Source organism: Tyto alba, unplaced genomic scaffold (genome assembly GCF_018691265.1).
Source record: "Tyto alba isolate M040663 unplaced genomic scaffold, T.alba_DEE_v4.0 Super-Scaffold_5, whole genome shotgun sequence".
In the NCBI taxonomy this organism is placed as follows: Eukaryota; Metazoa; Chordata; class Aves; order Strigiformes; family Tytonidae; genus Tyto; species Tyto alba.
The window spans coordinates 6432167-6454469 of record NW_024881326.1 but is presented as its reverse complement, the minus strand read 5'-3'; the positions used below and the strand labels follow the sequence as shown (position 1 = coordinate 6454469).

General features: G+C 43.5%; 1 protein-coding gene across 2 annotated transcripts in view; it reads left to right on the top strand.

Annotated features, from left to right (window-relative positions):
• The first annotated feature begins 7774 nt into the window (after nucleotides 1-7774).
• STAG2 (stromal antigen 2) overlaps nucleotides 7775-22303 on the top strand; it is an 81754-nt gene continuing 67225 nt past the window's right edge. The window contains exon 1 of one of the 2 annotated variants that reach the window (XM_042807151.1): nucleotides 7775-8007. The gene's annotated coding sequence lies outside the window, so the exon portion shown is untranslated. The remainder of the gene's footprint in view (nucleotides 8008-22303) is intronic. The other variant, XM_042807150.1, reaches the window with a different exon arrangement.

Below are 22303 nucleotides of genomic sequence, written 5' to 3'. Positions count from 1 at the left end.
GTTCTGCCTTTCAAGCTGTGCGGGTCCTCGCACATGATGTGTAAGGCCTACCCAAAGGGAAGGTCAGCTCTTCCTAGGGCAAAGGAGGAGTTGGAGACTTTTCTGGCTTTTGCAGTGTTTCCCTGCCGTGGTAAGTATGAGAGCAATGAGTTGTTACGCAGGGTTCTTTTTCACCCTCCACTTTGTGCACGATTGACTTGTGCCAGCGAGAAGGCTCGATGCCAGCGAGCGGGCTCGGGGAGCGCCTCTGCCGCTGCCCCAGAGGATTCCATCGCCTGGGCCGGCCTTAGCTCTTGAGCCCGCTCTGGGAAGGGGATGGCCGTGTGTGTTCTCTGTGCAGTCAGTTGGGAAGAGCCAGGCTAGTGAGATCACCTTCACCCCTCATGGAACTGAAGTGTGAGTGAATATTCTCCCTCTTACTAGTGTGTGTGTGTGGGGGGGTGTGTTTACATGCAGAAGTTTTTTGGAGTAGCCTGGATATTTGATCAAGAAACTCTTTTTTTTCTGCCGCGACCCTGCCATGCCTTCGCACTAATTCAGGTTTGTGAAAATATCTTGCCATCTTTGTGAATGCCACTGTGTCAAGTCGCTTTAAGAGATACACTGATGCGGCTGTACAGCAATTAGTGTGCTGTAATTATAATGTGGCTTTCTGTGAGGAGGCAGATGACCTGTGATAATAAAGAACCTTCACTGAAATTCAGATTTATTTTTTTTTTAACTCAGGAATTCCTATTAAGCAATACAGACATCAATATTGCAGTAAAACTATATACATTAATTCAGAGAATATGGCTCTGTGACAGCTTATCAAAAGAGCTTGCTTTTTCCTAGGACAGGCAAGAAGATAGTATATATTTAGTTATAAATTGCTTGAATAATCAAAATCCCAAGGAAAGTCTGGGGAAAAAACTATTAATTACATTGTGAGTATGTAATATTTCAAGGTAGGTGAAAACTACTTGGTTGCCTTTGGATAATAATTTACAGTTTTATAGCCTAGACAGCTATTAATGATGGCTGAGATAAAATGCTTGGTAAGTTAGAATTGCTGGAAATGTATTGGAAAGAAACTTGAATTAGGGTTTTGCTCTTAGATTGAAAAATGGCATTTACTGTCAAAAAATGAAAAACACCTTTGCAGAGTCCCACTGTGAAAATATCCAGGGGAATCATTACAATGATTGCTGAAAAGCCAAGTCTAGTAGAAATGCACGTGGTCACCTGCAAATTTGGGAGAATTAATTAATTTAACTTCCAGAAATTACCAATGCAGAGAGCATTTAAATTTATTCATGTTATATCTTTTTGATCTTACAAATTTAGATATTGCTGAAAAACAATGCAATTTCTCATATGTTACTTAGTTTTGCACCATATGATGAGAGTCATCACTTAAGCCAAAATGTTAATCTTCTGAATACAGGATTTTTGAAAGTGGGTATGAAGCCACAGTAGTCTCTTCCTTTTAACTCCTGCATAGCAGAGAGAGGCTTCTGAGTCTAGGATTGACTTAACCTCTCTTTCTTGCATAACCAACCTGTGTGATGTGGTTGGAGTCTGTACAGGAGCTCCGTTGGTAGGGTACAAGCCCCCAGAAAAATAACTGTTGCTTCAAATGTCTCTTTTGGTGATTTGCAAAATAGAATGTACCAAAAGTAGCATTAATTCGGTTCTTACCTCTGCATCACAATTTAGCCCTTTTTAAACTTTGTTAACAGTCACTTTGTAAAGGCTTAATTAGCAAGTTTCTGTAAGGAAGACCCATGTTCCAGGTTGGAAGCTTCACCTCTGCTGGGCTCACAGCTGGAACCAGCAGTACAGAGCAGGGAGGTAAAGCTACACCCTGGGGGAAGCAGGGTTGGGAATCACTGGCCGAGTGTCCAGGGAGAGCCCTTTGCCGTGGAGAGGAAACACTTTGATCACAGCTGCTGGCACTGAGGCTTTGCAGGACTTCTAGAATCACGCTAAAGGAAGTTACAGTCTAAAACAAGTATTTTTATCTTAACGGTTTAGAACAGCTGTGCAAGCCACCAAGATGTCATAAACTGTTCTATTCCTTGCTAGTTGTTATGCATTGTGCCACTTACAAAAAAAATCTAACTCACAGCTAATGACAAGATCACACTTTGCTTTGCTTCCACCTCCCACTGCGTCAGAGAGTTGAGGCAGCAAGAACCGCCTTGAGCCCCAGACCTGATTTGAAGGAGACAGGACTTCCAAGAAGCACTGTCTGAATGAAACCTTAAGGTTTGTTCATGATGAAATCTAAGCCAAAGGAAACTGTATTAGGGATACATGTAGGATCTTGGGAACGTGGTAGGTCAGCCCCAGAAAACCATGCAAGCTTGTTATCTGAAAGAGTAACCTGCTCCTTGAGTAATCAGTCATGTAGCAACCCCCCATTGCATGTACTCCCACTCCAACCCTCCAAGTTCTAGCCTTAGTAGTTTGTGGGGAAAAGACCAAGATAAACCAATCCACGGTCATTATTCAAACCTTTGCCTGCAAATAAAAAAAGGGAGCTGTCCCATTTATTTGATGGAAGATTTTCTTCAAAGCTTAACCAGAAATGTACTTGACTTTGTAATTGTTTTGCTCTATGATCTTGGGCAGAGGTTGAGCTGAATAACAACATTTCTGTCCCAGTTTCACTCTAACCTCATCTAACCACAAGCCCGCCTCCTTCCTCCCCTTTTCAGGCAACCCTCTGGCTCCATGTCAGAGTCTCAGCGGGGCCGGAGACCCTAGGAAATCCAACCAGCTGAGAACTGCTTTCTGTTCCTGATGGGTCAGTTGCCCTGCACATCAAGAGCATGATGTAGTTTCACTGTTTGTTTTTTAGCTGTCGCTTAGCTAAAGCTGCTTCCCCTGCTCGGTGCTAGTTGCTGCTGTTTGGCCCACTTGACCTTATTTCAGCTCTTGTCTGCTTCTCACCCCGGACCTTTTTCTGGCATACAGTCTGTTCTTTCCTGCCTTTAACCATGCCCTGCCACTTACCCAACTCGAAACGTGTTTCTCTGGTTCCTGCACTTCTTCCACAGACTTTGTCACTGATGGTGTCATGGTGCCTGACTCATAAAATGATCTTTGATTCATAATCCCTCTGCCCGGACTTAGCTACAGGATGCAAGAATGTCTTGGTTGTGTCTCCCCAAGCCTCTCTACACCTGGAAACAGATTGCAGATCAGATCCCGGATCCAAGAGAGGTGGCCTGAATGGTAACACTCTTTCCTGTACATCAGGTGAGGTGGTGCCTCAAGTGAAAGCAACCCCTTGAATGAAGCTAGAAGGGCTTCTCATTATTTCCTACCAGTAACTGGTGTGGCCTTTACACAGTTTGGTGATGAAAACTTTAAAGCATGGCTAAGGGATTTTTATCTCAAAGAATGAGACATAGCAAGAGCACTTCACCTCAAACAGGGGAATGAGCACAGGGCTTCAGGTAACACATGGCACAAATGCCTGAATAAAGCTGCTGATAATGCAATTAAGCATTTGTGAGTTACTAGGGTTCTATTAATTTCTAGAGCTGTTAATGAAAGGGAGTTAAAACTTCTTTTAGCGACACTGGACAAACTGATGCTGTGCTCCTATACAGGTCTGAGAGCACAGTAGTCAGAAACTTACTGAATCAAAGAAAATTCAGACTTGTGTTAGGTGTTCTGGAAGGACCTGGCAAGAAATAGGGGCATACAAGGGACACTTATGTAAATTGCAAAAGGAAGAAATTATTCACAGAACAGGGAAAGGCCTAAGGAGATACTGATGTGCAATCTCTTTTCTGCAAATTATGGGAAAGTAACCCATTTTTTTTGGTCTTTATTTTTGTTTCTTATGTAATAGCTCATCTCCAGAAAGATTAAGAGCAGATTTCCCTAGAGTGATTAAGCCAGTCTCAAAAATCTGGGAAACAAAATCTGATTGGGAAGGCTTCTTTTTCCCTCTGTGCTCAACTAAACAGATAAAAATACGGCTGTGGCTTATTTAATATGGACCATCAAAGTTATGACCTCACCTTGGAACAAATCCAGTATACAAATTCTGGTTTGTTTTCCAATTCTTGTAAGCAAATCCATTAAAAAAAAAAAAAAAAAAAAAACAAAACTGGTAAAGGACTGTGGCTTTTCTATTTAACAAAAAAAAAAAAAAAAAAAAAGAGGAAACTGAACTGTAGAAGGGGTTCCTATTCTGCTGTCCTCAAAGAAAAGGAAGCAGCATGAGCATGAATCTCCTGCCTGGAAGAATGAATCAGCCATCTGGCAGCTTGAGTTTATTCTGATCTGCTCTAGTGGTGAACCTTTGGCCATTAATTCAGACATGGAATTGGTATCTACCCTCTCCTTGCTCAGTTTCTTAACTTGGTGAACTGATCAAGAGCTCTTTTTGGATCAAGCATAGTAAAAGTCCCTGTTGTAAAGTCTTTGTTAAATCCTCTCTCAATTGGGCTCAATATCAGAAATGGTGGACTTTGAAGCTCTTCAAGAGTAGCTTTTATGAGAAAGATGACATAGTCCTGTAGAACACTTTTTCCTACACTTTTCCACAGAACTTCTTTTCTATCAGATATAAGTCCTTTCAAGGAAGGTCAGAATTTAAAGTATCTCTATTTCATTATTATGCTTGGATAACACTTTTTTTTTTCTTTTACACTTTTTCATTGTATTGGAAAGGATGCTAGAGTGCTAAAACTATAAACTTCAGGATGTTCTTTGATTTCTTCAGAAAGTCTGAACAGATGGTAGAAACCCATTCTGTAATTGTTAGCTTAGACAGAAGTGGTGTCCTAGCAGAGGAACCGCTTTTCATCTTGTCTTCCCTGTTGCACCCACTGGAAGGCCCAGTCCCAGGAGCACGATCAGTTCCTGGGGAAAGTGCCAAAGTTAGGCTCTTCAGAGACCCAGTTTTGTCCCCCATAAAGACAACAAATAGAATGGTTAAGAATTTGTTCCACTTTTCTGCCCCCTTTATTCCTACCCACCATTTGAGAGATTGTTGTGTTTGCTCCTTAGATACGTGCTACATAAAGTGGTTAACGGTGGTTATTTGCATGATTCAAGTGTGGTGCTGTGTTAGGAATCCTCCCAGGGCACAGCTGGCTTAAGAAATTCCTGTCCTCTGGTCACTGGAGCAGCGCAGTAATGTTCCCAGCCTCTACAGAAACGCACCGCACCTTCAGTTGTGCGGAATGAATTGCTTTTGTAGTTGTACTCTAAATGGCATCTGAGAAATGATCTGGTTAGGGGAAAAAAAAAAAAAAAAAGAAACCAGTCCCTTAAAACAAATGGTCCTCCCCGCTTCTCTGATGAGGCAAGTTTTGCTTAGACAGCGGCCAGGCGAACAGCTGAATGGAACAACTGGGAGGGAGGAAATGAACTGGGGAGTGCAAAATCCTCTTAGGCGGGCTCTGTGACCAACGGCTCGTAATATGCCACTGCACCTGGAGTCTGGTCTCAAGTGTTTCCACGTTTTGTTGTCACAAGTTTAAAAAAGCACATTCTGTCATGTCAGTCAGGACACCCAGAAGTGTTATGAATTGGGGCTTCCAAGGTCTGAGTCAGCTTTGGAAACGGGCTGGATTCTCTGCCATGGTATTGTCAGCACTTACACGCTCATTTCTTCAAAAACACACCATAAAAACTATGTCACATTTTCTTCTGTTAAACACATTTACCTAAACAATCTCAGCTATGAGGTCAACTGTAAACTCAGTGTTTTCAGAATAGACCAAATACCTGATGCACATGCTAATACGTGGATTTTATGCACAGCTGACTCTGAAGTTGCTTCAGTGTTGTACTTCTGCCAGCTCTGGCAGTAGAGTGCTAGAATCTTACAAAGGTTTGGATTTGAGTTGTAATTTGAGTAGCTCTATTGTATCTCAAGCAGAGCTGGATACAGTTCTATCTCCAGCATTACTGGAATTCCATGTGCAGGCAAAATGTTAGTTTTGGAAGCGTGTAGTTTATTTTAATGGAAAAGTTGTCTATCTGGCAGCTGTCAGAAGTTGACTTTGTACAGGGAAGGCATAAGTGGATCCAGCTCCTTTCCATCTATTTCTATGTGTAATTTAACAGCCATATATATCGTGGGCAATTTTAAAACTTACTTGAGGGTTGGTGTGTTGGGGTCTTTTGTTGTTTTGGCTTTTTTTTTTCTTTAACAGATTATCTTCTATTCACAATTCTTCTACAATTTTCAGACAGACATTAACAGATTCACATTAAAGATCAGCAGTAGCAGCACCTGCAGCTGTAACTGGAACCTTGAACATAGTTTTGTGACTGTTCTGAAACGTGAATTCAAGCTATAGAATATACTTTATTTTTTCCTACTTCTGTTTCATGTAGCAACAGATTAATTGCTAGGTGACATCAACTCATATTGCACTTTTTTTTTTTTTTATTTTAAATGCTCATCGGATTACAGTTTCCATTATAATTGTAATTTACTCTGGATGCCTCATTTTAGTTTTGAAAAGGCTGGAACTGATGGATACTCTTAAGTGTCCTCCCTTTGTTAGGCCAGTGACCAAAGTAACTCGGCTTAGTGCCTGCTTAGTTATGCTAACGCTCTCCCCAAAATTACAAGTGGATGAATACAAGAGGATGGTTAGAGTCTAATTACCAGGACAAAACTGGTCCTGTGCTGACTGATCTAACTATAAGCTTATGTGCAACTATTCAGCATGAGTAATGTGCTTAGCATTACACAATACAGAAAAAAAAAATGTAGAAGGAACTACTGAATTGCCTGTTTAGGAAAATAAGCATCACAAATTTTGTATCCGGTTACTTTAAGTATTCTATACTGCTTGTATGTGATCATTTCAGGTTCCTATGAATCTTCACGTAGGGAGGAAAAAGGAATCACACTCAGAGCCTAGGAGCAAATGCCAATTTAAACGGGGAACGCACTCAGTGATGGGCAAAAGCAGAAAATGTTTCAGGAGAAAGCTCCTAACCAGAAGACATGCCATCAGTGCCAGCAAACGTTGCTTCTGTTTGTATCGCCATGCAGGCCCGGAGTTCTCGAGGCACGGCACCCTGTACCCATGTGGGCAACTGGAAACTTATCTTCAAAACCGTAGGCTCCCTTGCACGCGACTTTGCTTCCCGAATACAAAACAAATGAAGGCAATGACAGATCAGCTATGGTTTGCTCTGAAAAGGCAGTGGTGGCTTGGCACGGGCGAGGATGTTGGCCGGGACCCGGCAGCCCTATGGCGTCACCTGCTCCTGCCTCCTCACCTTGGCACGCCTGCAGGTAATGGCACGGGTTAGCGTGGACAAAACTGCAAGTGGCTTATGGATTATTTCAAGAAAGACCGACCTTTGCCTCAGCAGAACGATTATTTTCTAATTACATGTGTGTTGCAATGGAGGACACCAGGCCCCGCGCTGGCGTGAGGCCGGGCGAGTCTCGCCGGGGCCGGGCCGAAGCTCTTCCTTTTTAGGCTGTCCCCGCGCTTCGGTCACCCGATCCCGCCCCGAGAATGAAGCCGGCAGCTGGACCTCCTCCACCGGCCGGGCCCCCCGCTTCCACCCCCCCGCCCCTCTCCCCGGGCGGCTCCGCTCCCGCCTCAGCGCCCCGGACCCGCCGGGCAGCCCCGGGGCGGGAGAGCGGGAGCGGGCGCGGGCGCGGGCGCGGGGCGGCGCGCGCATGCGCGGCACCCTTGTTTACCCGGCTCGGCGCGGCCCTGCCGCGGCCGGCCGGCAGGTGTCGCCCCACGCCCAGGAGAGCGGGCGTCGCTCGGTGGCCGCCAGGTGGCGCCTGCGCCCTCCATTCGCTCGCGAGCCGCCGAGCAGCGAACACCCCAAACAATCCCCAGCGCCGCCGCCAAATTAAATAACCTGCCCGCGCCCCGCGCCCTCCCCAAACCCCCCCTCCGCGGCCAAGTCTCCGGGCCGGGCCGGGCCGGGCGCGCAACCGGCAGCCGGGCCGGGGATATAGGAGCGGAGCTACGAGCCCGGGCCTCCTCGCTGCCTACGCCGACACTGGGCAAGGTAAGTTAGAAAATGGCGGCGAAGCTTCTGGAAGTTTGGAGGGGGGACTCGGGATCGCGGTGCGTGGCTGCGGAGAGAGACCGGGACGGGGCCCGCGGTCCCCGGGCCTGCGAGGACGGCGCGGGGCGCTAGGCCGGCTGGCCACAGGGACTCCGCGCAGCCAAGATGGAGGACGGCGGGGCCGAGCCGCGAAAACACTCCAGCCCCCCGCTTCCCCACCCCCCCTTCCCGGCGCGCCTCGGCGGGGAGGGGGGACGCGAGCGGGAGCGCGACTGAGAGAGCGAGAGGGCGCCGAAAGCGGCCCCCGCTGCCCGCCCGCAGCCCCGTTCCTCCTTGCCCAGAGCCGGCAGCGGGCAGGCTGGGCCCAGTGCTCGGCGAGCTAAAATGGAGAACCACCTTCTCCTCCTCCTCCTCCCCCCTTCTCCCGAGCCGAGCAGGGGCTGCTGGCAAGATGGAGGACTCGGGCATTGTGTGTGTGTGTGTGGTGTATGTGGGCAAGCCGGGCCGGGCCGCTCGGGGGCTGGGGAGGGAGGGAGAGGGGGGTCGGAGCCCGCTGCGGGCCGTGCTCGGGGGGGGGGGGGGGGGGGGGAGCGCTGGGCCGCGCGGCGCGCAGGAGAAAATGGTGGGGCGGCTGCCGGTGCCCCGGGGTGGAGTGTCGGAGGCGGCCGGGGAGAGGGGACTCCCACCCCTGACAGCGTTCCCCCTCCTTCCCGCCGCCCCGCAACTGAGCTCTTCCTGCCAGCCCGCTCCCGGCGGCTTCCCCGCGGAGGGAAGTGTGCCGAGGGATCGGGGTTTCGCTTCCTCCGTCTCCCTCCGTCGGCTCGGCCGAGCTGGAGCAACTCCGGCCGCCTCTTCCCCAGCGCCCGGGCAGGAGGGCTGGCGAGAGCGAGTTACCTCGGCCCAAGTGAGGACGTGGGGACTGACCTGCGCCTTTCCCCCCCGCCTTCCTTCCCTGCCTTCTCCCAAAGAGCTGGCGACCCCCCTCCCCCCGGCGCCCAGCTCGGGGGAGGCCTTTGTGGGCGAGTTTTCCCCTCCGAGTGACTTTGGGCGAGCTCTTCGGCGGCTGCCCGCTAAGAGGAAGAGTTGTGGCAGTTTCCGTTTGGCTTTATTTTTTTTTTTTTATTTTTTTTTTTTTTTTTTTTTTGGTAAAGAACGGGCGCTTGCCAACTTGTGCCGGGGACGCCCGATGCCGGGAGCCGCGTGTTACTGGAACCCCGCTGGGCTCTCGCCGGCCCTGGAGGGGGAGGGGGGAAGAGGAGGAGGAGGAAGAATGCTTCTTACTGGGGGGTTTTGGCGCCACTTTTGTTTTAGATAGTGCTCCTCTGCCCCCTCCTCCTCGGCACGCATTGAACTGAGCTGAACCCTGCCCAGGTAGGAAGTGAGAGCTTTCCTGGTGTTTCTCTTTTTCTGGGCGCTTATTTTCTCTACACGGATTAAAAATATATATATATATATATATATATAAACACAGTTGTTGCCGTGGCTAGGGAGTTGGAGGGAGTGAGGAGTGAGTGGCGGCGGAGAGGAGAGCGGCTGAGCAGGGAGGGCCTGTTTTTCGGGTATCCTTCTCCCTGCCTGAACATACCCCCCGTGCTTGGGTGCGCTGGCTTTGGGTGCCCGCACCGCCGGCCTCTGTCGCGGCTAGCGTTCTATAACCCGGCCGTCCCATGGAAATCTGGGACCGAGCGATCTCAATTTTTTTTTTTTTTTTTTTTTTTTTCCCCCCTCACCCCTGAGAATGGGGAGTGAACGCGCTCGGCTCCCTCTTTCGCCGCTTTTTATTTATATATATTGTACTGCCCCGGCTCGGCTCTTGTTGTTGTCTTCCCACGGGATGCGGTGTTCGGAGTTAACACAAAGTTTCAATCACCGCTGAGTCGAGTCCGGTGCTGGAGTTACTGTTGGTGGCTTGTTTTGTTTTGTTTTTAATTACTTTTTGGCAGCCCGGGTAGCGCTGCTGCCCCCCTTCTCCTCGGCTGAGCGCTCCCTTCCCGTGCGCTGCCCGGAGCCACACCCTGGCGTGTCCGGTCTCATCAGGCGCCTTATCCGCCGCCGTGACCCCGCGTTTTCCCTCGCTTCCCCCGGGGGGGAGGAACGCGCGTCCCGGCTCCCGCTTCCCCGGGGTGGCCGCCTCAGGAGTGCCCGGAGGTAACCGGGGGCGGCCGAGGTTGCGCCGCGCCCCGCTGCCGTCTCCCCCCCGGGTTGTGGCGAGGAGGGGCCATGTCAGCGCGGCGGTTCGTGCCGGGGGCGGGGAGTCGGGTTACCGAAGTGCGTCACACGCGGCCCCGCCGGGGCCTGCTCCGCTGCTGCTTCGGGCCGCCGCCGCCCGCCGCCCATTGGCCCGCGCCCGGGCGGGAGGCGGCCGCTTCCTCCCGCGCCCTGCGGCGGGCAGCCCGGCCGGCAGCCTCCGCCGGGCCCCGCCGCCGCGCTCCCGCCCTCGGAGGAGGAGCGGGGAGCGGGGCCGTGGCGGCTGGCGCTGCCCCGGGGGGGGGGGGGGGTTCAGAGCGCGGCTGCTTCAGCGAGCTGGCGGCAGCGCAAAGGTCACCTCGTGTAAAGCGCTTCCACGTCTTCTCAGCTCGGTTGGGTCTCGTGGAAAGGGAAGGAGAGGAAAACGCCTTTTGGATCACTTCCCTCGGAGCCGTTGTGCGACTGTTTTTATGCTGTCTGGGAGTTTTGTTCAGTCCTCTTTTCCATGACCATGACTAGAGCTCCTAGCATTTCCTACAGTAAGTTGTTCTCCAAGCACAGGTCTCACTTAACTCTTGGCAATTCAGTCTCTATTTGTGACCGACGACTGCTTTCTTGTTTATAATGCTTGGCCATTTGAAACAACTTCTCTTCATACTCGGTTTTTCCTAAATCCATTATTTATTAATGTATTTATTATTCCTGGAGTGTTTATCTGGTATTGAGCTGTCCAAGACTTACAAAGTATCCATGTGCGGGCTGGCCGGTTACACGCAGGTAAATAAACACCGCGAGGGGTTGTGCAATTGACAGACATTAATCTCAGTCTTCTTGGTATTACTTGCTCATTATCCCCAACTCTTGATTTTGTGGCTAACTCTTGGCGGTGATCAGCTGCAGAATCACAATGCCACAGATCTGGTATGGGGGCTCTTTACTGGGTAACACTGTTTCTTTTCCCCCTACAACCATGATAACAGTTTCATTACGAAATGAACCAAGGTGTGAGAAGACAGCCACCATGCTGTTAGCAGAAACCTTCATCTTTTTGACGCTTTCAGCACTGGAAGAGAATGAGGCGGAATCCCCATACTGTTCTGATTAATTAAACAAAGACTAAGAAAGCTTCAGAGTTATACAAGGGAAGAAAATATGAATTAATTCCCATCTCTAACAGCTTTTGCTCCGTAACGGATGGGGCTTGTACAGGTCGTCCTTAGCAAAATCAATTACACTTTATGGTGTCACCTACGGGTCAGTTTTATGCAGGCTGTGAGAGAAATACCTGAATTTCTGTTGCTATTGTTTGTATTACGTTCGCTGTGGTAAACTGAAGCTTATACAACATCCAACCTTAACTTCAAACAAACAAACAAAACAACGGGCATGGAACTCGAGAATGAGAGAGACTCTTTAATTTTCCTGTGAAACTTTCTAGTGCTCGGATACCTCCCAAGTTATGTACTTCAGCCAGAGTTATGTTTTTGGAGCTTTTTCATCCATTTACAGTTTCAGCAAGATACTACCGAGTAAAGCCAATAAGCAATGTAAGAATATGTTAAACATGTATTTAAGAAGATAGTTAAAATTTGTGCACGGATCTTTTCATTTTGACATAAAGTCTTGATGTTTTGCAAAGAAAATATAAAATTATTGGTTTAAGTTGGTTCAAATTAATTATGCTGTGATAATTTAAAACATTTTTTAAAAAAATAGTTTCTGTGAAATGATAAAAAATAGGGTTAGTTCATACCTTATTAAAATATCTGTTTTAAAGATGCTTTGTGCTACTTGAAGGGCATTCCATTTTTAAAATAGGAGTATTCAATTATCTGGCTCTTAATCTAACTTAAATTCCATAAATATATCGCATTCCAGCTTTACGCATTAAAGTCTTTAAAGACATAAATGTGTGGAATGGAGAAATTTCCCTTCGGAAGGAGTGTAAATAGAATTGTCAGTTAAATGCTTTCTTTAGTTTTATTTTGTTTCAGTATAACTTATTAACAGCAACTGAATTATTTTTTAAAAAAATTATTGTAGACAGCTTCTCTTTAATATTACATGCTACTACAGTCTCCTGTAGAAAATAGCTGCAGGCAACAAACCACTTGAAAGTGTGTGTTCTTATTGGTGGGACTTAAGCTACATTAGACTTGGTCAAATCATGAAATAATGTTAGCACATCAGAGCATAATGAACTTTTTTTAATTAGATTGTTCTTTGTCACTCACGGTTCAAATTTAGAATGATTTGAGAGTCCTCATTTGTCATACTCATTTGTGGTGTTACTGTATTGGTTGTCTTGCTGCAGGCAAATCCTATAGGAAAGATTAGATTTTCTGGAACTTATGTGCCAGCATAAACAGGTTGTATGTTTTACAGAAATCTTAAACATTTTGATTGCTTGTTTTCACCAAATGAATTTCACCAAAAGTAAGCAAATATTTCTGCTGGTTACTTATGCTTCTTGGTTGTGTTACTGGCATGCTGTGTTTTGTCAAATGAGATGAGGTTTTGAATTCAGTGTGATCTCTGCCTACAATGTGACCATTTCTTCTCTGATTAGATTGAAAACTTAGGGGAATATCGTAGGTGTGTGAATTTCCAAAATGGTACTGGAGAGTTTGGTGGGTTTTGTTTGTTGTTTTTTTTTTTTTTTTTGGTGTGTGTGTGAGAAATTAAGAAAACATACTGTAAAAAGGAATGTGTTATAGATTGTGTCTCTGTCAGCTAGATGCTAGAATTTCCAAGAGCTTCATCTGCTTCGGTAATTGTCTTGTAATCAAAAGAAGTGATTGATAGCAGCCATCAGTGTATCAGTTTAATATTCTTAAATAAGCTCTGCTCACTTTCTCGGTATCACTTAAAACATTCATATTCTGAAAACTTGAGCTTCCTTATATGAGGATCATTGACGAAGAAGAGAAAATGAAGTGGTAGCTTTGTCCTTGGGAAATGGGTGAGTAGGGAATTGGAGTTTTAGACTGGAAAATACGAAGCTTATACACTACAAATCTACGGAGGAATGCAAGGAGCTCTTCTTGTGCATCACAAAAATTTAAATGGTGATATATAGGCTTATTGCATTGGTTTAGAGTCAACACCATACAAGATTTTAGATCACTTTCACTTTTTAAGTCAAATGGTAAGTAAAAATAGGAACTCTTCATTGTCCCATGGCTCTTCCATCGCTGGCCCTGGCAGTCCTGTGGTTTGATCTGCCCATGTCCTCATCCCACCCCCTGACCATTCTGTCCCATTGGCTACGGACAGAGGTGGCACTAAATGGGCCTGCAGGCAGATTAAACCTGGTTAAGATACCCGGAGTCCTTCCTACCAGGCAGGAGGTTATAGCATGCTGAGTTACTCGCTACGGGCTGTCAGGGTTTGGGCTGCTCTGGGGGCAGGTGCCAGGGTGGGGGGTGCCAGGCCTGGGTGCCGGGGACATGGGGTGCCAGGCCAGGGTGCCATGGCCTCGGGCTGCCCTTGCAGCTGCCGCCCTGGCACCCCAGGGGGTGCTGCGGGGGCTTTGGGGTGCCCTGGCGGGACAGCCACGCGCAGGGGCAGCCTGGGAAGGTAGGGAGATGTGGACTGTTGTTCTGGTAAAGGCAACCTGGGAGGGAGAACCTTGTGGTAACCTTTAAAATATGACATTGGTATAACTGGAGCTCTTACTCAAGCATTTGTTTTTTCTGAAAGACTGCTAACTGGAGCAAAGCTGTTAAACCCTTCTACTGTTCTGTGAACAGATTTCATGTTTGAAGGTTAGTCCAGTGACTTCAATTGGCTTTTTGTATTAGAAGAAAAAAAATCAGCATTCAAAAAGTTGTCTATCTTTGTGGTTCAAGGGTAAGCCTTCAAATCCCATGTGACTTTTAACAAGGTCAGATATTTACTGATGAGTAATACAGGGAAAACTTCTGTTTTGAGAGTTGCAGATTAAAAAATATACTTTTAATGATATGCTGTTTTAATTAGAGTTTATTTTATTTAAGTTGCTCAAGTTGCAGTTTATAAAAAATCTGGTGAAGTTGGATTTTTTTTTTTTTTTTTTTTTCTTGGAACATAAATACGAAGTAGGGAGAACTTCTGAAGGTGGCCCTCATATAGATCACGGCCGACAAATGTGGGGCTAATGCTGACTTGTTCAGGTTGGGAAGTTTGAGGAGCTGTTGTCTGACTGGCTTCTGTCTTGAGGAAGATGTTTTGTTGTTCAGGTATCAACACCAAATCTGTGTTCTCTTTTCTTAATCCTCTCAGTTTGATGGCCAGGATCACTAAGACTAAACCAGAGTCCTCAGTTTTATGGGTTATGCCGTTGCAGTATTTCACAGTATACTCTATCCCTTTTTAGTATCTCTGTATCTCCAAGTGTTGCCCCTATTAAGAAGATCTTAGATCTGTGAGATTTTGGGTAGGGAAGAAGGAAAAGTGAGACACTTCTTTTCTTTCATCTCACAAACATTTTCCTTCAACTTTGAGAGATGTAGCATGAAATTTTGGAGATATGGATGTGCGAAAATTTGACCCCCCGAGGTACCCCTTGGCTTTCATAGTTAGCTTTTCCTAGCCTTTACTGGCCACAGAGTTGCATGGAGGAGCACAGACAGAGTTTGTTTTTAAACTTCTTTATTTCAATTTCAGTCAGAAATTAAGGACATATAGGGCTGCATTTATAGGCAGTTACCTCTTGTTTTCTGACTTCAGAGGGAAATCATTAACTGTCATGTGACTGCTTTGTCCACGTACACACTTTATGTCCAGATATGTACTTTATTGTTGTCTATTCTGTACATTTTTTGACTGTGTAACTAGCTATAACTTCCCCCTCAGGAGGGCTTTTTTTTGTAAAAGAATATAATCAGAAGAATGAGCAGATGTAAGAAAAAGATTGTCATATATTGGAGGGTAGATTGTGATCTGTGATTGAAAAGTTAATCACAATACTCACCCAAAAACAAGTATCTAGAGATGAGAGTGTGTGTTGTTTGTTTGTTGGGGTTTTTCTGGTTTGTTTTTAAGTAGATGAATGTTTTTATTTTCTTATGGCTCTGAATCTGATGGTTTATTAGTCCTGCCTTTACACAACCTTTTATGCATTTCACTTTTGTGTGCTTTTATTTCAGTAAGGTTCAGTCATTGGATTAGAGTGAGGGAATATGTATGTCACTAGAAGTCAGTGGAAGAAGATTTGTTTTCTACAGCAGTTTTTTGTTAGTGCTTCTGTGTGGCTCCTAGAGAAGAAAGTATGTTTGCATCTGTTCCCATTGTTCTAGGGTTCATAGGGCAAACCAATGACTTCTGCTTATATTTTGAAAAAGGCCTCAAATGGTGCATGTTGCCATGTAAATATGTATGTCTGCAGTGGTCCGGATTGATAAGGATTATAGCTCGAGTCCAAATTTCAGGGTTTTCTATTAGCAAAATAATGAAAAGAAATCAAATATACTGACATTTCAGAAAGCAGAAAACATTTTTGAAACTACTGACACTTAAAAAAAGAAACAACAAACCTTAGGAATGCATGTTTTATTTAGTTGGGATTGCATTCCAGGATTGGCTTCGAGTTGTTGCCAAGGGTTGATGAAATGCTGTTCAACTTCTGGCCAGTGAGTGATCTTTGGGAGATCTGTGGGAGAACTGACCTTACCTGCAGGCTTGCCCTGATTTTTTCGCTTCCCCAGTAGTACCTCACTGCCACCGAGTGACCGGCATCACTTAGTGTACACATGTGTCAATTTGATACTTCCTGGGAAGATGGGGTGATGGAGTCACATAGCAGAGAGAACTCAATGTAGTTATTTTTCTCTTGATTAATACATGTGATCTGCCTAGGAAGAGATGAATATTTTTTATTTGGAGGTAATGTTGCAGTTCTTAGTTACGGCTTAATTGAATTTTTTTTATTTAACATAGGATTTCAGCCTAAGTTTTAAGAAATAACGTCTTCCTTGCACCATCTCATCTGGGAAAAAAAGATTGACTTTTACTTTGTTTGCAAATAAAAATAAGCTGTTCAAGATAAGGCTTTTCTGTTTTCATGCAATCACCTGCTATTCCTTTAGGTAAAACTCCCAGTTCATCTCTTAAGAAGGATCAATTCTGGAAATTTGGACCATATCAAGCCTTAGTAGGCAGATAATATGCAAGTAATGTAATTGGCTGATTTTATTTGTCAGAGTGTAAGCTTCCAGCAGGGAGTGTTCAGTAGGAGAGTTTATATGGAGTAGGGATGTAAATATTGAAGATACGTATTTTTTTATGTTACTTTCATTATCTTACTATGGGCAGTGGAATATATATATACCGGAAGTTACTGAAAAAACAATGTAAGTAGTAAATGTCAGGAACACAGTTTTGTAGGTCATGTAGAGTGCGTTTGAGGTGTCTGGTTTGTAATTTGAAGGTGATTTTTATATGACATGAGTCCTGGAATAAGGTATTTTTTATAGTTATGGATATAGTGGCCAGTTAATTTGATTTGAGTAATAAGGCAGTACATCCTGACCACTGGCAATAGTTTTAATTTTTCTTCTGATCTTTTTAGAAACAGAGAACTGATTACGATTTTTTTTTCCAAGGGAGAAAATTGAAGGAAAGTTGATAAAGACTTTTTTTTTTTTTTTTTTTTCAAAACAAGAATGACCAGTGGCTTCAGTCTACATATGGCAGTGCTATGTTTGTGGCAGCCAAATAGGAAGTGGAATTGATATGGACTGTTGTATCTTGATTTAGGGTCAAGAATACAATTTAAATACGGTTGAAGAGGAATGACTGTGATATTCATAATTTCAGATAATAACATATGTATTTTTAAAATGTTATTTTGTACTGTTTTGGGATGGAAACGATGTTCTTACAGGAAAGTTCCAGTTTGATGTGCTGCCATATACTGTTTTATTTTTATTGTTGCTTTATGTACCTATTTGAAAACTATATCCAATATAACTTCTTTTAACTGCACATAAAATAAAGCTTTCCACTGTAGATGAGCAATTGCTTCCTGGAAATGATGCCACAATGAAAACATTATTTATATTGTCACAGAATTGTATAGGAGGGAAAGGCCCTCTGAAGGTCTAGTTCAAACTCCTGCTTAAAGCTTGTCCAGTTAGACCAGGTTGCTCAGGAATTTATCCAGCCAAGTTTTGAATATCTCAGGGGATGGAGTTTTCACAGTCTCTGGTAACATATTATGTTGTTGGAAGGTCTTTTTTTTTTTTTTTTTTTTTTTTTTTATTTCATTTCAGGTCTTAAAGTCATCTTAAATTCCCATGAAGATTCATGCCCTCCGACCTGCTAGTATATGTTTGGGAAGTATTCCTTGATGATGGAGGCTTGGGAAGCTTGTGACCTGATTTAGAGCTGATTGTGGTTTTTATTGGGTATTATTGAAAAAGAGAGAGAGAGAGGGAGAGGTGAATGACTACAGAATGAATATTTGGTGCCTACTTTCATCTTTGCTCTGATTGCATTTACTATGTCTATTCCTCTGCTGTCCATGCTCAAGCTTTACTACTATGTCTATGACAAGGTCTTACAAATAAAACTTCCTTTCCTAAGCATTTACCTCTTCACTTAAGTATCTGTCATGCACTGATCAAAACGATTCTTCTTGCAGTTTTCATATTTAAGCAGTGATATTTTTATTCCTTCTCATAAGTATTATTTCTAGAAAGCTACAGTTCATTTGAAACTATGGTAACCAGAAAGGAAAGCTGCACAAGTATCTCTCTTGGATCTGTGGTATAGGTCTGTTGTTACTGTCCTAATAAGTGATTGGCCAAAAAAAGGTGAAACTGGCTTTTGCAGCATATTGATTTACCAAACATAGAAATGGTTTATTAAGGCAAATACTTAAATGATAATGGAAAAATATTTGCTTTTTTCCCCACGTGTGCTGCTGGATTACATTTTTGTCTTCAATATTCCGTGTTTAAGCTGCTCTTGTCTTATTAAGTGGACTTCCATTTGATTTTGATAAGACATATTTTTAAAACTGACACATCTATGTTGGTATTTGTTTAATTTTTAAAATGTTTATGAATTAAAATGTAATGTAGATACAGCAATGTGTGTATGCTATATTACTACTCTCCTGTGAAACAGAACAGATTTTGTAAACTAGAAGACCTGTGGCTTGACAGTTGAAAAATAATCGGAAAAATCAGCCTTTAGGCATTTTATTTCTCCTGCTGTATTGCATTGTCTTTCTGGTTGTACTGTTCAATTTCTATTCAGCAATGCAATGGTTTTAGGAAAGTTAATAAAGTTGTGTACTTAGAAGAGAGTATATTTGTGCCTCAGAGCAGTAGTTGCTGCTAAGCAAAAATTTGAAAGGTGGCAAGACATAGGTTGCATACGTCAGTGTGATATAAAAATGTCAAAAACATTTTTAGGAACTTTCAGTTCAATAACACTGTGGATGGAAGAAAATACAGTAAGTCATCCTCTTCATATACAGTAAGTCAGGTATTAAGATTCTTTATATGCACCCCCAAATGCGGTAACAATCTCAGTAAAAATGAATTCTCAAGTTTTTTCCTTTTTGTGCCGAGGGTGTATAAACTATGTGAAGTGTACCTTGCATTCAAAACTGGTTAGGGAAGTTTTGTTTACAGAGAGGATTTATGTGTTCTTGCATAATCCTACAAACGGGTTTAGTCTTCCCCTATCTCCTGTGAAGAGAAGCATGGAAAAATTCTAACAGTTCTTTTGGATGTAAGATGTAGTCCATGTCCTTGGTAGCTTGGGGATTTAACAAACTTACTGAAGTTCCTCCGTTTCCTTACAGCAAGGACTGTTTGACAGTGTATAAGGAATTAAGCACCCAAGAAGATGAATTAGGATTACCAGGATGAAGGAAAATGTACCAAGGAAGATGGGAGAGATAGGAAAGTGTAAGCATATATTAATGCTTACTCGCACCATTTCAAATGTATGTTCTGTGTCCAGTTGCATCACCTTCACTTTTTTATTTCTGTGGTAGAATGCATTGGCATTGAGTTATTAGCTACAATAAATAACTGCTCTTATGTAATATTTTAGTGTTGGAATATATTGTCCTGTCAGATGTGGAAGGTACAGATGCCTCTTAAACTTTTGATAAAGTTAGGAATTGCAAAGTTAAACATTAAAGCCTTTTATGGGGTTATCTGGAAGAGAGAAATCAAATTGGCAATCCATTGAAAATGGAAAGTTGCTCTTTACGATGAAGGTAGTTGATGGAGAGACTAGTTACTTAACTGATGTAAAAGAGCAGAATTGGGCAGTTATCTAACTGGAAGACGTTTTTGAACATAACTCCAGATGCATAATTTCCCCTCTCTTTCATAGTCTGCTTCCTTCCACATTTGTTCTCTTCAAGCTACTGAAGATGTGCCTTCACCACATAACACGGCCAGTTCAGTGGCTAGCTGCTGCTAACAGGGTGGTCCTGTCTCTGTGACCTGGCTACGTCCTTCTGTTGTTTGCCTTGTGCCTGTCTTTTCTGCCCATTTGAAACCCCATAGGTGAACTGGTTTAAGGAGATAAACTGTGAAGAAGAGTAGTTTTCTGTGGCTTAAATCTCTGGAGTCAACTGCGTGTTGCTCCTGCATGGAAAAGGGTACAAGAGCTTTTGGCCAGTGAGAGTGGAATTGAGAGGGACTGACCCTTTCAGTGGTTGAAGTGTTGTATCAGTTGCCTGGTCCAACAGTAGTGGCAATGTTTTCTGTAACTGTAGTACCAGGAAAATACAACTTTACTCCTGATGTGGTTTGCTACTTCTCTACCTGATCTTACTCTTAAAAACCATTTGGGCGATATGCCAGTTCCAAAAGTAATCCTCTAATCTTTGTAGTGATCTCTGCTTTGTCTTTTTTTTTTTTTTTTTTTTTTTTCCTGAAATGTTACATACGCTGTCATAGATCAGAGCTCTGCAAGGAATTCAGGATTGCTGTTGATTTGCATTACTTTATGCAGGCGAGAAGATCACGTACATTTTTCTTTGGTTTCAGTCTCTGTGCTAGTTAGAAGTTGTACAGGTATTACTTAGAATGAGATGGAAGGGATAAGAGAAGATTTAGGAATGGTTATAGAAGAGTTTCCTCCCCTCAAGTTTTTTTTCCAGCCTTAGCATGGTTAATCGGATGCTGTTGTCAAAACCCTGCTAGACCTCCTCCTTCAGTTGGATGCTTACCAACCTGTTGTGGTTAGATCTTATTATGAGCCTTTGCACTCTCGAGTTTTCCGTGGTTTATGGAAGCTGCAGTGCCAGTTCTATATGTGAGGTCTGTCTTTAGCCTTTTTACAGAATGTGGACCATCCTATGCAATGATCTGAAGTCCCATCCCTCACAAATCATCTCTCTCCTAGCTTCTGAATTTTTGTGGGCATGCTAAGGCTACAGGTCTCATCTCTGGGAGTACCTGATAATTAAACCAGACATACCCTTTTTAAATCTCATGAAATATTAATACTGTACTTCAGAGATACTGAGAAATAGACCAAATAATGCCTGAACACATTGCCTGTCTCTCCTTCATACCTCTCTTCAGGCTCTGTTCAGAGCATTTTGTTTTCTTCTGCTCTTGGAAGAACACTTGAAGTGTTTTGTACAATGTGGAATCCTCTGATTTTTTTCAACTAGCTATGAAGATGCTGGCTTTCTTCTTCAGGTGTTCAGGAAGAGGTTTACTATTGATTGATCAGAAACTATTGCTTAGTGATTCATTGTGTAATTCCTCACTATTGTAGAATTTAGATTTGGGGAAACTGGTCTGCTCTAGGCAGAAGCTATGATTTGTTGAAAATAAGCTTCTATGTGAATAATCAATCTGACAGCACCCCTGTAGGCTGTGATTTTGCTTTCTGAAGTTGTAGTCTGGTCAGAAATGCTAGACAGGGGGAAAGCCACATGTACAATATTTTTGGAGATTGTAGATAATTTTAGGTTGTACAAAGGATTGTAGATTTGGGTTGTTCAGTATCCATTTCTGTAAGCCATGTTGGAACAGGAGTTACTTTTTTTTGGTGATGAATTTGTAGAAGGGAGTGATCGTGGCTAGTGGGCATTGATTCTCCCTGGTCTTGCAGGTGCTCCTGCGAAGGACTGTTGTGAATATAGCTGCAATTGCCTGAGCTCTCTCCGTTTCTCCTTACTGCTGTTGAAATGTTTCTGTGGGACTTCCCTGCTTGGAGGCATGCCAGAATGAGTGTGTGGGAAGACTTAATACTTGCTACTTACATAGCATTTTGTATGTTCAAAGTCTTCTGCAAATATTAACTAATCTTTATTTAACATTGAGCCCAATTTCTGTCAGTATAAATCAGTAACAGCCAGTTATGACCCCTACTTTTTTTTTTTGATGTCAAAAGAACAAAATGCTGTAACTAGGTGTAGTTAAGAATAATCTTTATCATCTTATTAACATACCATTTTTTTCACTACCCTTCTGGCTTAGTGTGGTGTAGAAAAAAAGTTATGAATAGAGTATAGTACTACTCTTCAGGAGGTCCGTGCGTTGTAGGATGCTGACTGCTGGAAAGAATGGCATTTCATTCATGTTGTGTGTGGTATTTCAAGCTTTTCTGTGCTAGTTTTTGTTTCTGCTATATTAAGGTTTATTTCTTTCCAGTCTGGGGAGCCATAGCATATTCATAACAAGTAATGCTGTGAGAATAATGTTCATTCTGAGCTTGCTTCTTAAGAACTGTCATTCATCTTAAAAGGTAGTCTTAAGTTGAAAATTATTTTAATTACTTACCGTATACCTACACTAAAAAGTTGCTAAGGTTTTTCCTGTCTATGTTCTGGCATTATAAATGGCAGTTTTCAGTTAACTGATATTTGTTAAATACAACTGGTATGACGAATTCATTAAGCTGTTAGTGTTTTGATTCTTACAACACCAGAACCAAAGTAGCTATGTACATTTTTACTAGGATCTCATACTCTGCTTTGAAAATTACTATTATGCTGGTTTTTATCTCTGCTGATCATCAGCTGTAAATGACTAGTGTGTTGTATGGAAGTATTTTTCTGCAGCAGTGTCTAAAAAAATCAGCATATATATTTAAAACAAACAGATTTATAATGAATGGAAATTCCCCCTTTGAGTGGCAG